This window comes from Harmonia axyridis, chromosome 4 (assembly GCF_914767665.1).
Source record: "Harmonia axyridis chromosome 4, icHarAxyr1.1, whole genome shotgun sequence".
Lineage (NCBI taxonomy): Eukaryota > Metazoa > Arthropoda > Insecta > Coleoptera > Coccinellidae > Harmonia > Harmonia axyridis.
In genome coordinates this window covers 5,398,853-5,412,668 of record NC_059504.1, presented here as the reverse complement: position 1 = coordinate 5,412,668, position 13,816 = coordinate 5,398,853, and the positions used below count along the sequence as shown (strand labels likewise).

General features: G+C 35.2%; 1 protein-coding gene across 1 annotated transcript in view; it reads left to right on the top strand.

Annotated features, from left to right (window-relative positions):
- Window positions 1-13,816, top strand: part of LOC123678753 — a 93,797-nt gene that overhangs the window by 17,606 nt on the left and 62,375 nt on the right. The window lies entirely within an intron of this gene.

Here is a 13,816-nt window from a genome sequence, read left to right as displayed (position 1 = left end):
AACTGCTTCCCAACGACATATATCAGTTATTATGATGTAATTAATTGATGAATCATATAACTAGATGATTGGAGTTGAAAGTTGTAATATAGATTTGAGTATCATATTACTTCAGCTACTTCTACTTGGTATTCTAAACGACAAGATTGCATTTTTTTTCTTCAATTAAGATGACGTCACTCCAAAATATTAATTATAGAAATGTTTGATTACGCCTCAATATCCGATGATATTTATTTGTTTTCACCTTCATTTTTTACTTGGGAAAAGTAGTTGCCTTGCTTCTCTTCTTACCATATACTGACTACGCATATTTCGATTCTTTTCATTTATATTTTAAAATCTATTTGGAATAATGTGACAACGGAAATAGAAAGTCGATCAGAATTATACAGGGTGTTGCTAAATTGCTAATTTTGAAAGCAATTGATATTTTTTCTAGAACAGTGCCCACTTCTTCCGTCCAGAACTCTTTTTGGTGGACCACTGGTAGTTTAGATAATTATTTTGGTTCAGTACTATACCTTTTGATTCAGGACTATACTTTTTGATCTGGACTACAAGAAACACCGTGTAACTCGAAAACAAAGTGTTCATTTATGTTTATAGGACTTTTTTTAATAATCCCAGGAATCTTTCATTTTCCTTTGTTACTCCAATTTAGGAACCCTCTGTATACTTAATCATATCAGAGAATATCCAATAATCAAAATCCAAACAAGTGATTTCAATTGAAAGGGAAAATTTTCGGATCATTGGCAAATTCCTAAAACCAATTTCGCAAATTCTTCAATCTGCTCAAAACAAGACAGCTCACAATAATTCTCAACCAAAGATATCGAACAGTGCAAATGATATAGTCAAAACCTCTTTATGCAAGGACGATTGGTGTCTTGAAAGTAGTTCGCCATCATTTTTATTCAAGTACGTAGACTTAATTTTCATCGTATTTTGGTATCGTAGCTTGAGCATGTGAATTATATCGTTTCCTACCATCTTTTGCAACATCCTGAATGTCATATGCGGCTCTTGGATGAATTCGGGTTCTGAATTTATTATCCTCCGTGTTGTTCGCTTATCTCTTAATTTATCTCGGAGGAAATTGCAGATAATGTTGGAGGTTGTTCGACTGAATTCAGCGTGTTTTTATTATTTTCGGAAGTGATAACCCTCAAGTGAGATGCGACAGAAAATGGAATTTTTTGAGGTGATTCTATTGAGATACCTGTATGTAGTAAAACTCTTTACAATACCTTACCTTTAATTGCATAATATAAAAATCCAATAAGCTGACAAAAATTAACCATTCTCACTTGATTAGGTAAAATAAGAAACGTTAAAAAAAGTATGGGTTGCCTCAGGGTTCTGTCTCGGATCCCATTTAGTTCATTGTCTTTTTTTCACTATGTATTATTCGAATGAATACCTTTATTGTTGATGCTATCAACGTGATATCAGAAGAAATTGAATTCGTTTTTTATATTGAAATAACCATTTTCACAATATTCCATCAGTCGCTATACTAGATTGTAGATTTAAGGGAGGTTTCATTGCACCTGGACCTGCCGGTCTATTTTACTCCCACTAAGAGTTGTTATTGTCATTAGACGTCGTAGTCTACAGCTCGTCCTTCAGTTTAAGAATTCTAATGAACTCTAGTATCTGGGATGTCTTCAAGGAAGTTACTTTCTCTCCTACAAGTCCCTTGTCCAAAGCAATTTTTACGTTGGCTTGCTATGGTGAAATATTCCGTTTCCAGGTGATCAGCAGTTTGTTCCTCCTCCCTATAGAATCTGTACTCGTTGTTTTCTGCTCATTCTCATGGGGTGATTTCTGAGACGACAAAGCCCTGTGAGGAATTCAGTGAGGAGGTGTAGCATATTCTTCCTATGATCCAGATACCTCTTAGATGTTGCAGTATCAGACTACCGAAGAAACTTCTTGGTATTATCCAGCCCTGTAAGATTTCGCCATAGTGTTCCTATTTCGGTTTTCCCTTCTTCTGGAACCCTTTCTCATAACTACATTCACCTATAACAAAGGAAGGTTCTGGGTCAATGAAGGGAGATTGTACTCCTTTTTCGGCAAGTGTGTTGGCCCTCCATTTTCTTCAATTCCCGAGTGATCAGGAACTCAGACTAAACAAGATTTTGCTATGCTAGCCTGTTTCATTGAATATCCTTTGGGACTCCAATATACCATCTTGGAATCGATGATATGTGAGCTATATCTCTGTCTATCTCTATATCAAATTTCTGATAGTTTCTTACCAGGCACTTCTTCCGATTGCAAGTATCTATGCCTGAAAGATAATTGGACAGTGGCCTAATGATTGTGAGCATCTGGTGCCAGCCGTGAATATTCTAGCGCCAGTCCCCGACGTGGTTTTAGAACCATCTCTTTACCATTTGATGGTTTTTTGAGAGAACCTGTATTTTAGACTCCTTTTCTCAACCTTCTGTTCAGCATTGTAGTGAAGGTTTTCTTGGCCATATCGTCATTGGAAATGCCTGCTGATGGTATGTATATCTTCCAAAGAATTGATTTCTCTCGAGTTTTAACCAAAGGTATTTCCTAAACCTGAGAGTTTACTCTTTCTGTGCTGATGTGAATGAATCTTGAAAAGCATGACCTAATTGAAATCAGTGATTGGATATTCCATCGAAATGAAAGAATAATTTCTAATCATAATTTTTCACGCTCAACCAATACATCGAAGAGCTCTTAATCTAAGGTTTGAAAGTCCTTGAGTGTTCTCCATCATTTGTCACATTGTGATGCAAATGTTACAAGAGAAAATGCTGAATTGCATCTTATTTGCGTAACTGATTGCAAGACTGAACTCATTGACAGCATTAGTTGAAGTTCAACATATTTAGAAACACCGTTTGGATTTGTGGCAATCATGACCATGAATCAAACCTCTTCGACTCATCCTCTCCGGTTGTGGAATTATTTCGGTGAAATTGGTACAATAATCTCGCAAAAATCCGTCATAGATTTGCATAAAATGCAAATAAATGCACCCACTCCTTGATTGTTAGTCATTTTGACTCGAGGAGAATTTAAAGAAAGGCTGATCATCATCGTATGTTCCGTTTACGTGGAATAATCAACATTGATAGGCTGAAAATCCTCTGAATAAAACATATCGGAATGCTATGCTCGAAATATCGCAAGAGTCAATGTCAATTTCTTGTTTTCTGTGTCAGTGTTTGTCAACTCTAGTAGTTTATTAGAGGTTGAGTGTTGAAATAGTTGCGTTTGGATCGGATGACCCCCTTATGTGCTTTCGTATGTCTTTTGATAATATTAATATAAGTATTGCAAATCTTATATTTTTTTTTGTATTGATGATCTGAATTCTGAATATATGTGTAAATTCTTTCAAAGGAACGTTGAAGCTTGCATATTTAGTCATTGAGTTTGTTTATGATGCTTCAATTTGTTAGCTTATAATAAGTGCGTTTTGTATTTTTTACAATGTAGTTGCCAGGTTCAGTGAAAGCGGTAAAAGACATATCAAAGGACAGTACGATGCTACAATCTTGCGTTGTGAGTGAAGCTACTTTTGTTATTTGAAACAAGATGAAAAAAATACGTGTGCTAATAAAATAATGCTTTTTGAAGGGAAAAAACAGTTGACGCAAAATCTTGGCTTGAAGAGTTTCCGGGGTCTGCACCAGGAAAATCAACCACCGAAGACGGCGAACGCAGTGGACTCCCAAAAAAGGCTGTCACCGTCGAAAAAATAAAAAAGGTTAATTGAAGTTGATCGAGATAGCAGACATTGTGAAGATATCATCTGAGTGTGTACATCATATCATTCACGAATATTTGTACATGAGAAAGCTGTGTGCAAAGTGGGTGCCGCGGGAACTCAGAATCGATCAAAAGCAACAACGGGTTAATGATTCTGAACAGTGTTTGAAGCTCTTTAAGTGCAATAAACCTGAATTTTTGCGTCGATATGTGACAATGGATGAAACATGACTCTATCATTTCACTGCAGTGTCCAATCGACAGTCAGCTGAGTGGACTGCACACGATAAACTGAATCCAAAGCGAAGAAAAACACAGCAGTCAGCTGGCAAGGTTATGACATCAGTATTACGGGATGCGCAAAGTATAATATTCATTCATTACCTCCAAAAGGGCCAGACCATCAACAGCGATTATTATGTAGCATTATTGGATCGTTTAAAGGATGAAATCGTTAAAAAGTCCCCATTCGAAGAAAAAAAGGTGCTGTTTCATCAAGACACGGCGCCGTGTCACAAATCAATGAAAACAATGGCGAAATTGCATGAATTGGGCTTCGAATTGCTTCTGCATCCACCGTATTCGCCAGATCTGCCCCCAGCGACTTTTTCCTGTTCTCATACTTCGAAAGAATGTTCGCTGGAAAGAAATTTAGCACCAATGAAGAAGTAATCGCCGAAACTGAGGCCTATTTTGAAGCGAAAGACAAATCGTACTACAAAAATGGTATCGAAAAGTTGTAGATCGCTATAATTGCTGTATCGCCCTCGAAGGAAACTATGTTGAATAATAAAATCAAATATTGCCGAAAATATGTCTTTTACTATGATAGACCAGGGACTTTTTAATCGGCCTGTTATTTGTTGAAATGAATTCTATCATTCGATGAAATTACATTAATTTCAGAACTTTCAATAGCAATTACAGAAAGGAAGTAATTTCTCGATTTGAATTTTATTACACTCGCAGTTGCAGGAATATATGGCGATCAGAACTTATTAGAATTAGGAACTGAAATTGAACTCCAATTAATAGAGTGCAAACTGTCAGCTATGTCGATTGGAGTTTCTCTTTCCTCCAATCTGTACGCAACAAATTATGCGCATTGAAGTTGCAGTGTAGACATTCACTACAAATTCACCTGTACAAAACATCTCGGAGAATTGCAAATGATGTCAATTTAAATGAGTAATGTCCCTTCTACGAAGGACGCGTTTGTGGGTTTCACAATACCAACATTATAAACCTAATCTTTCGCGATTATACCAACTTTGTTGTTGCGCATCGGACTGCGAATTGAATTTTATCTGAACCACCGGGAGATTAGTAATACAGGGTGGCCATTTGAAAACGAAACAGACGAGATTACAGACGAAATAAAGTTTTTCGATAGAAATGCTCGGACAGGTCGATTTCTGTTTCGAGGGGGACAACTTAAGATGTAGGTTACGGACGCATAGCGCTTCAACCCTTGCTACTACAACCCTCACCCCCAAATTTTGAATAGGGAAGATGGGGTGAGTGATACCTCATTTGAAAAGTATTTTTATACTGATTTCAGCACAGTAATTGTTTTTTCATTTTATGCATTAGTTCTCGAAATATTCATGCGTTAGTTAGTTAGGAAGGAAGCCACAGTCATGGTTGTTTTGAAGCTCAAAATGTCGATTACTACAAGTGCCATGAAAACACCACTTCATTTTCAAATACTTAGTTAAGAATATTTCGAGAACTAATGCATAAAATGAAAAAACAATTACTGTGCTGAAATCAGTATAAAAATACCTTTCAAATGAGGTATCACTCACCCCATCTTCCCTATTCAAAATTTGGGGGTGAGGGTAGTAGTAACAAGGGTTGAAGCACTATGCGTCCGTAACCTACATCTTAAGTTGTCCTCCTCGAAACAGAAATCGACCTGTCCGAGCATTTCTATCGGAAAACTTTATTTCGTCTGTAATCTCGTCTGTTTCGTTTTCAAATGGCCACCCTGTATGTTGGCTACAAATTCGGAAGTTTTAACACTTTCTTCCGAATGCATTCTATTCTGTAACTAATTAATGGTTTAGTTTGGGTCATTGATCTGGGAAAACGTGTGGTCACTTCCGTGCTTCAAGAGAAACATGCGGACACTTTCACTGATTGTTACTGGAAGCTTTCTTTCCCAAAAAATTGTTGTTTTATCGTTGTTAATGGCTCCAGACACATTTCGATTCATTTATGGTACTTATTAGAACGTTGTAAACAATTTCACTTCTCATCTGAACATAGCACGTCACTGAGAGAGTATCATGTCTGGCTCAAAGATGGCACTGTCAGTGGCATATAACTTTTTTCTCGTCAGTACCAAACTTGCGAAATTTTGAAACATAGAGTTAAGACTGGATGCAGATACTGCAGGTTGTTTAAAAAATTGACAAAAACAAAGTTCGTGTATTGATTAACATTTAAAAAATCAAATACTCACTTGGTAACCTTTTTCCTTAAATAGGTATGATGTAGAGAAGCGGAGCTAGTATTAAATCCATATAATTTTTAGTTAGTACCAACCTTCAAACGATACGTGTCAAAATTTGACAGCAGTCTGACCATTAGTTTGTGAGATATTGCGTTATGAGTGTAGCTACTTTTTTATTTGAAAAAAAAGAGAAAAAAAAGAATATCGTGTGCTGAAAATATTGCTCTTTGAAGGGAAAAAATACAGTTGAAGCAGAAAATCAACCATCATCGATTGGTATGCTAAGTTTTAACGTGGTGAAATGAGCAACGAAGATACCGAATGTAGTTGACGCCCAAAAGAGGCTGTCACCGACGAAAAAAATCAAAAAAATTCACAAAATAACTCTGAATGAACGTAAAGTGAAGTTGATCGAGACAGTTGACATTTTGAAGATATCATCGTATCATTCACGAATATTTGTAATGAGAAAGCTGTGTGCAAAATGGGTGCTGCGCGAGCTCACAATCGATCAAAACCAACTACGTGTTTATGATTCTGAGCAGTGTTTGAAGCTGTTGAAGTGCAATAAACCTGAATTATTGCGTCGATATGAGACAATGGATGAAACATGGCTCCAATATTTTACTCCGGAGTCCAATCGACAATCAGCTGAGTGGACTGCACACAATGAACCGAATCCAAAGCGAGGAAAAACACAACAGACAGCAGGCAAGGTTATGGTAACAGTATTCTGGGATGCGCAAGGTATAATATTCATTGATTACCTCCAAAAGGGCCAGACCATCAACAGCGATTATTATACAGCGTTATTGGATCGTCTAAATTAGAAGAAAAAAAAGATGCTGTTTCATCAAGACAATACGCTGTGTCACAAATCAAAGAAAATAATGGCAAAAGTGGGCTTCAAATTGTTTCTGCAACCACCGTATTCGCCAGATCTGGCCCCCAGCGACTTTTTCCTGTTCTCAGACCTCAAAAGAATGCTAGCTGGAACGAAATTCAGCGCCAATGGAGAAGTGATCGCCGAAACTGAGGCCTATTTTGAAGCGAAAGACAAATCGTACTACAAAAATGGTATCGAAAAGTTGGAAGATCGCTATAATCGCTGTATCGCCCTCGAAGGCAACTATGTTGAATAACAAAATCGAATTTTGCCACAAAAATGTGCTTTACTATGGTGGACCGGGGACTTTTCAATTGGCCTGTTACATTGTCGAGAAATACAGTTTCTCAAAACAGTCGTTCAACAGTTAACTTGTTCAAGAAATGACTTTGATCTTAGAAGTGACATCTGACTACCTAACTCAAAAGAAGATAGACCATATGCAAATTACCCTATTATGAATTCGTAATATGCAATCCATCAGATAAACTGAGGTGTGACGACTTCACGGACGCACGGTATATTTGAAAAGAATTTAATTTCCTCGTCGAAAAAATATTGGGACGTCTCCTTATTGAAATTTTTATGCAGTTGCCTTTTTCCTCGAACATTGACCTCTAAAATCCTTCATTCATTATTCAAATAACGGGTCGAGCATCAAAAGGTATAGTGCTCGCAAAAATTCCTCATCAAGGAGACGTCCATGTTTTTTATCTTTGTTTTGTTGTGTTTCCAACCTCGCATAAAAACTGCAGACAATATGGCGGTCCGTCGAAGAATTCCTCAATATCCTCCAGAAGGATTTATCTCAGCGGAAACATCAAAAGAAAAATAATAATTTCTTCAATCTGATTCGTTCGATCGCATCTGCTGATTACAGAAGATCCTACAAATGATCTCGTAAATAACTCTCACTTTCAGTGTAATTTTATACAACGTATTAAGATAATTAACGGTGTTTGACATATTTGAATTTCATGAAATAATTGCTTGGTTGGTTTTTTCTTAATAACACATCAGGAAAAATGAAGTTTGAAAGTGAAGGGAATAATATTTGCCTCATTTCAGAAATATTTGACGATTATAAAACTTTTGTACACCAAATATTCAGAAAGATATTATGATGCCATAAATAATGCAAGTTTATTAGCCTTTTATATACTGAATGAATAAATTTCCAATTTCTAAATGGATATTACTACTTAGCAAGAAGAAGCCTCTTGGCACCTTCATAGTGAATAGTAAGGAAAAAATTTGGATTGCAACATTCAACAAATGAAGCTACTTTCTATTTCGTTACTTTTTGAGATATATAGAAGGCTAGTCTGGAATCAATGTTTTATAACTAAGTATATAATTTTCGGACAATTGCAATTAGAATTTTTTTCCAAAAATTAAAGAAAAATTGAAAACTGCATATCAATATTCTAAATTCGTTAATTTTTGGCTGCTTTCTTTCTGCATATATTTGAAACTTTGTTATTCCCTTTTTTCCTTGTAGAATTATCTCGTTTCAAAAAAAAAACATATCCAGTTTTTTTAATGTAATGCCAATAGAGATAAAATTTTACCTGCTTAAATTTTATCTCAAGTGGTATTCGACATAACTATTTTACAAGTAAATTAGTCGAAAAGTGATATTAAAGAAAGGAGATTTGTTATGTTTCATGCTCATTCCAATATTTTCTGCCCAATTTCCAATTTTCGTTCAAAACTTCAAGATTGATGGATATTGATACGAAATTTTAAATTTTTCGGAAAAGAGCTGAAAAATCTGTACCAACTTGTAATTGCCAACCTGGCTGACGAGATAACACTAAATGTCCTGTAAGATTCAATATGTTCATAATTGTGGGATACTCGATAACCAATCAATATTAAATCACCTGATCGTTTGTTCTTCACATCAGCACTTCTATTGATTCAATTTTGTCAATAAATTAAACAAAGAGGCAGAGTAATGAACTTGTACTGCAGTTTTCATATTTATTTCAAGCATATTCAGTCTGATGTTGTGACAATTGAGAAATCGATTATTGTGTTCTCTTCCCCACGTTGAGACGTCAAAGATTATTTACTTTGTGAGTATTGTGTACAAATAAATGGATTATGAGATGATCAACATAATCACTATCTGTTTAATATTGATAAAAATATCTTGTTTCTCTCTTCAGATGGATACCAGTTTTCGAACACATTTGATGTGTTTTCAAATCTGTCGATTTATAATCAGGCTGACGATAAAAATTTGAGATAGTGGTTCAAGGTGATAAAACACCAGATATTTAAAATGCGAGGATTCATTCAATTTTGCAAGCCGAATTGACCTATTTCTATCATCTACTTGTAACCCCATCATGGTTTAACATTTTGTACATTACATGTTTTTAATTAAGCTGAACCTTTTAAAAAAAAATTAACGTATTTTGTTTCAGTTATCTTTATAACATTAATTTTATTGAATTTGTATAATTTCTCTTTATCTATTCATCCAAAAATGTGGTTGCGAGACAATTCTGGTCAACGACTTCGATGGCAACATCTTCTTATATTGAAATAAAGATAATCGTTTTATGAATGAGGAATAAATGGAATAGAAGGTCGACATCAATTTCACATAAAAATAAATATTTTATCGTCGCGTATTTACACATCCTATAATACTTGATGACTGCAGATTATATTTACACACAGCACCAAGAGCTTCAACACAGAGATCACGGTTACTCATGAAATTGTATTTAACTCGATAAGGTTATCACATTATTGATGTTTAATTATCGTAATAAGTGCAATAAATTACTATTTTCAGTTTCGAAAGTTTTCAATAATAATTCTGTATTCTAAAAAGTTATTTCCTTGTAAAGGGTGTTTTTTTAGAGCTATAGAACTTTAAATTGCAATAAAACAACGATGGATTATTCGATTGACATGAATTTTATTTATCCGCAAGATAATCTTGTGACATTACATTTTAAATATGATTTCTGGCATATGACCGCCACGGCTGGCTCGGATGTAGTCCAATCTTCGATGACTTTTCCCAACATATCGGCAATAACACGGTCCGCATAGACCAATGACTTTAAATAGCACCACAGAAAGTAGTCTAGCGGTGTTAAATCACAAGATCTTGGAGGCCAATTCACAGGTCCAAAACGTGAAATTAGGCGGTCACCAACCGTGTCTTTCAATAAATCGATTGTGGCACGAGCTGTGTGACATGTTGCGCCGTCTTGTTGGAACCACAGCTCCTGGACATCATGGTTGTTCAATTCAGGAATGAAAAAGTTAGTAATAATGGCTCTATACCGATCACCATTGACTGTAACGTTCTGGCCATCATCGTTTTTGAAGAAGTACGGACCAACGATTCCACCAGCCCATAAAGCGCTCCAAACAGTCAGTTTTTCTGGATGTAACGGTGTTTCGACACACACTTGAGGATTAGCTTCACTCCAAATGCGGCAGTTTTGTTTGTTGACGTAGCCATTCAACCAGAAGTGCGCTTCATCGCTAAACAAAATAAAATGGACGAAGTGTGCAACACGTATTCCTCACAGAACCATTATTTTCGAAATGAAATTGCATTATTTGCAAGCGTTGGTCAGTTGTGAGGCTATTCATTATGAATTGCCAAACTAAACTGAGAATAAATCACTTGACAGCTGTTAAATCGGTCGCCATCTTGATCAGTAATGCCAACTTAAAGTTATATACCTCGAAAAAAAAACACCCGTTAGAACTTAGGAAATATTATTATTATTATTACTGAATCGAGATCGTTGCAGCTCTGTTAACTTTCTGGTAACTGTGACCAAATTGATCTTTTGTTCTTAACCCTACCTATTCATACAAACCCAGGTAGATCGTCGATACTGTCAACGAAGGAAGAAGAATATTATAATATATTTTCATTATAAAAGAATAACATTCCTGAATTCCACAAAAACAAAATGTTATCAATGAAAATTATGAATTTAGTTTTGAATTGTCTGCATCTAGCAATATGTGTAAACAAATCTATTCAAGCCAGAGTCTTGACAGGTACCTCCACATTATAATGTGTGGGAATCCATCGAACCTGATCATATTAAACTCGTAAACATGATTCAAGTTATAGACATTGTTGAATGACTACTCACAGATAGGTATTCGTTCATTTTCATTCAGCCCACTTTTATAGATAATCACAATACAAGTTGGAAAGGAAGTTATAGAAGAATTTATAATATTTTTTAATATAATTTTGTTTTTACAATATCTGATTGTTTCTCCTCAACTAGAAAAAAAAAGGATATGTATGTGTATCATAGAAAAATGACTCGGCAATTCAATAACCTTGTTGTAAGCTGAAAACTATTACGAGAAGTCTGCATTTACATATATCGCACCTATCTTATCAGAAATGTAAAACAGTAGTTTTATTTTCACCGTAAAAATCAACCTGAACTTCTTTATGTGCTGATGACTTGACTTGACCTAAATGTAGATCTATTACATTGTTATTTTCCAAGGATATCTATTACTCCAAGAAATGTTTTCATTAACTGAAAAAACACATATGATTTCCTTTAATATGTTGTTTAGTTTGCTATATCAATTCACAAAATTATTTTCTTGGAAAGTATAAATTAAGTTAGAATATTCAGAAGCATTGACGAATAGTAGTTTTAGAAGCTATGATCACAATATCAGCTTCCGTTTTTCTTCAGATTTCGTTGGATATTATGTGGCTTTCAGATAAAACATACCGCAATCAGAATTTTCAAGGCAGTCATCAACATCGAATTCTGCTGATATGATATAAATAACTCATAAAGGATGTCTCCTGAAGTTTCTGGAGTTTTTTAGATTTTGAGCTACTTACTGTTAACTCTTATGTTAAAAACATAACGATATCAGTCAGTCAATATTGGACTCTAGAATTATACGCTGCACCAACACGTGGAATTGGGACACAGTAACAAAGCCTACCCATAACACAATCAGTTCTCCTAGTAGAATCAGGATAGAAAACATTGAAAATTTATTGTGAAGAGCAATTTCCCAATAATCTTTGAAGATTGAGCTCTTCAATCTCCATTACTGAAACAAATTGCACGAAAACCTACATCGTGAATCGAATGTGTCCAGTTGGCGATTTCTTGTACTGATAAAGTGATATTTAATTGTACTTTATCCTATAGGAAGGAAATCTAAGCTATTTCGCTCTACGTCACCTTAGAAAACCCCAGTTGAATGAACGAACTTTTATTGGATTAGTTGAACATGAAAAACCCTGAACCCCAAACTAGCGATCGATCTCTTTTTAAGTTGGATCAACTATATAGCGGAAAAGTTTCTGGAAAACCTTAATTTCGGTAAAACAGCACCTTGAGGAAAAATTTTTTTACCAAAAATTAAAAGGACCTACATGGGAATTTGATGGAACTATATCAATTAATTCGATACCGTAGAGAACGAAAATGATCGAACTTGTACTATTAATCCATTATTTTATAAGTGAAAAAAATTTGATCATTTTCTCGAAGTTTTTACTCCTCTTAGCGGATAGATACGTACTTGAAACTTTGTTATGTTTCAGATCAGAGCTCGATCTATTAAAAACGTTGTTATTTTAGGTGACTGTATTCAATATTTAAGAAGTTATAAGGATTATTGTAGAGATTAAAACTTTTTTTTTTGAGTTGAAATTTTCATTAACTGTGAGGTCTACGTAGGATCGGTAGTTGGGGTGAGTATTAACGATTGCCAATGAGCCCAATTTTGAACTTACCTGAGTATTTTTATATCGAAAAATTATGCTCGAATTTTCCATACCTTCCAAAAGTTCCTAAATGGAATTTTAATAGAATTCCTTCAATTGATTCGTAAATTACGAAAATGCTCGCAGCTGTGAGATTAGTCCATTATTCCAGAAGTAATAGGTTGTCAACTGAAATTTCCTAAAAATTTCCATCATTTTCTTGGGGTTTCCAACTCTCTTCCAGGCAAGATACGAACTTGAATCTTCGATATGTTTTAAATCAGAGCTCGATCTATAAAAAAAACTTCATTATTTGAGGTAACTGTCCAATATTTCAATCTAAAACCTTTGTAGGTATATCCTTTTGAGCTCCCCCAACTGTGTTTGATAATAAAATCAATTCCAAAAGCAATCATTGTTGAACACTCCGGTAAAATCACAATAGAAAAATAATCCATCAAAATATTAATCTGATCCAGAAGCTCTGACACTCTCAGATGACAGATTTGACTTCGACCACTGAAAATATTTCATTAAGGAACACCGAACTTCTCTGTGACTACTGTCAGCCAAGGGCAACATTCTCAGAAGCTATTAGTTCCTAAAGTTGGCGTTAATAATTCAGATCCTTTGTGCCGCTGATGGCGAATACAATTAAGGACACTCTTGGGGACAGCATCCATTCATCCGCCTCCTCGATTTTTCTTTTCTAACGATTCATTAGTAACCGTGTAACTGTCTTCACACAGAAATGTGACGAAGCACCCTTTCAGCAGGGTGTGAACCAAATGGAATTGGTTTATTCTATGGGCGCTCAATTTCGGAAGAGTAATTTTCTTTCGATAGGCGATTGGTTGAAGGCATAGAGTAAAAAACATAGATAGAGTGAGTATACACAATTTTTACTTGTCCCCAACAAGGTTAGATTACGTTGTCGGATTTTACTATATCGTTATAAATG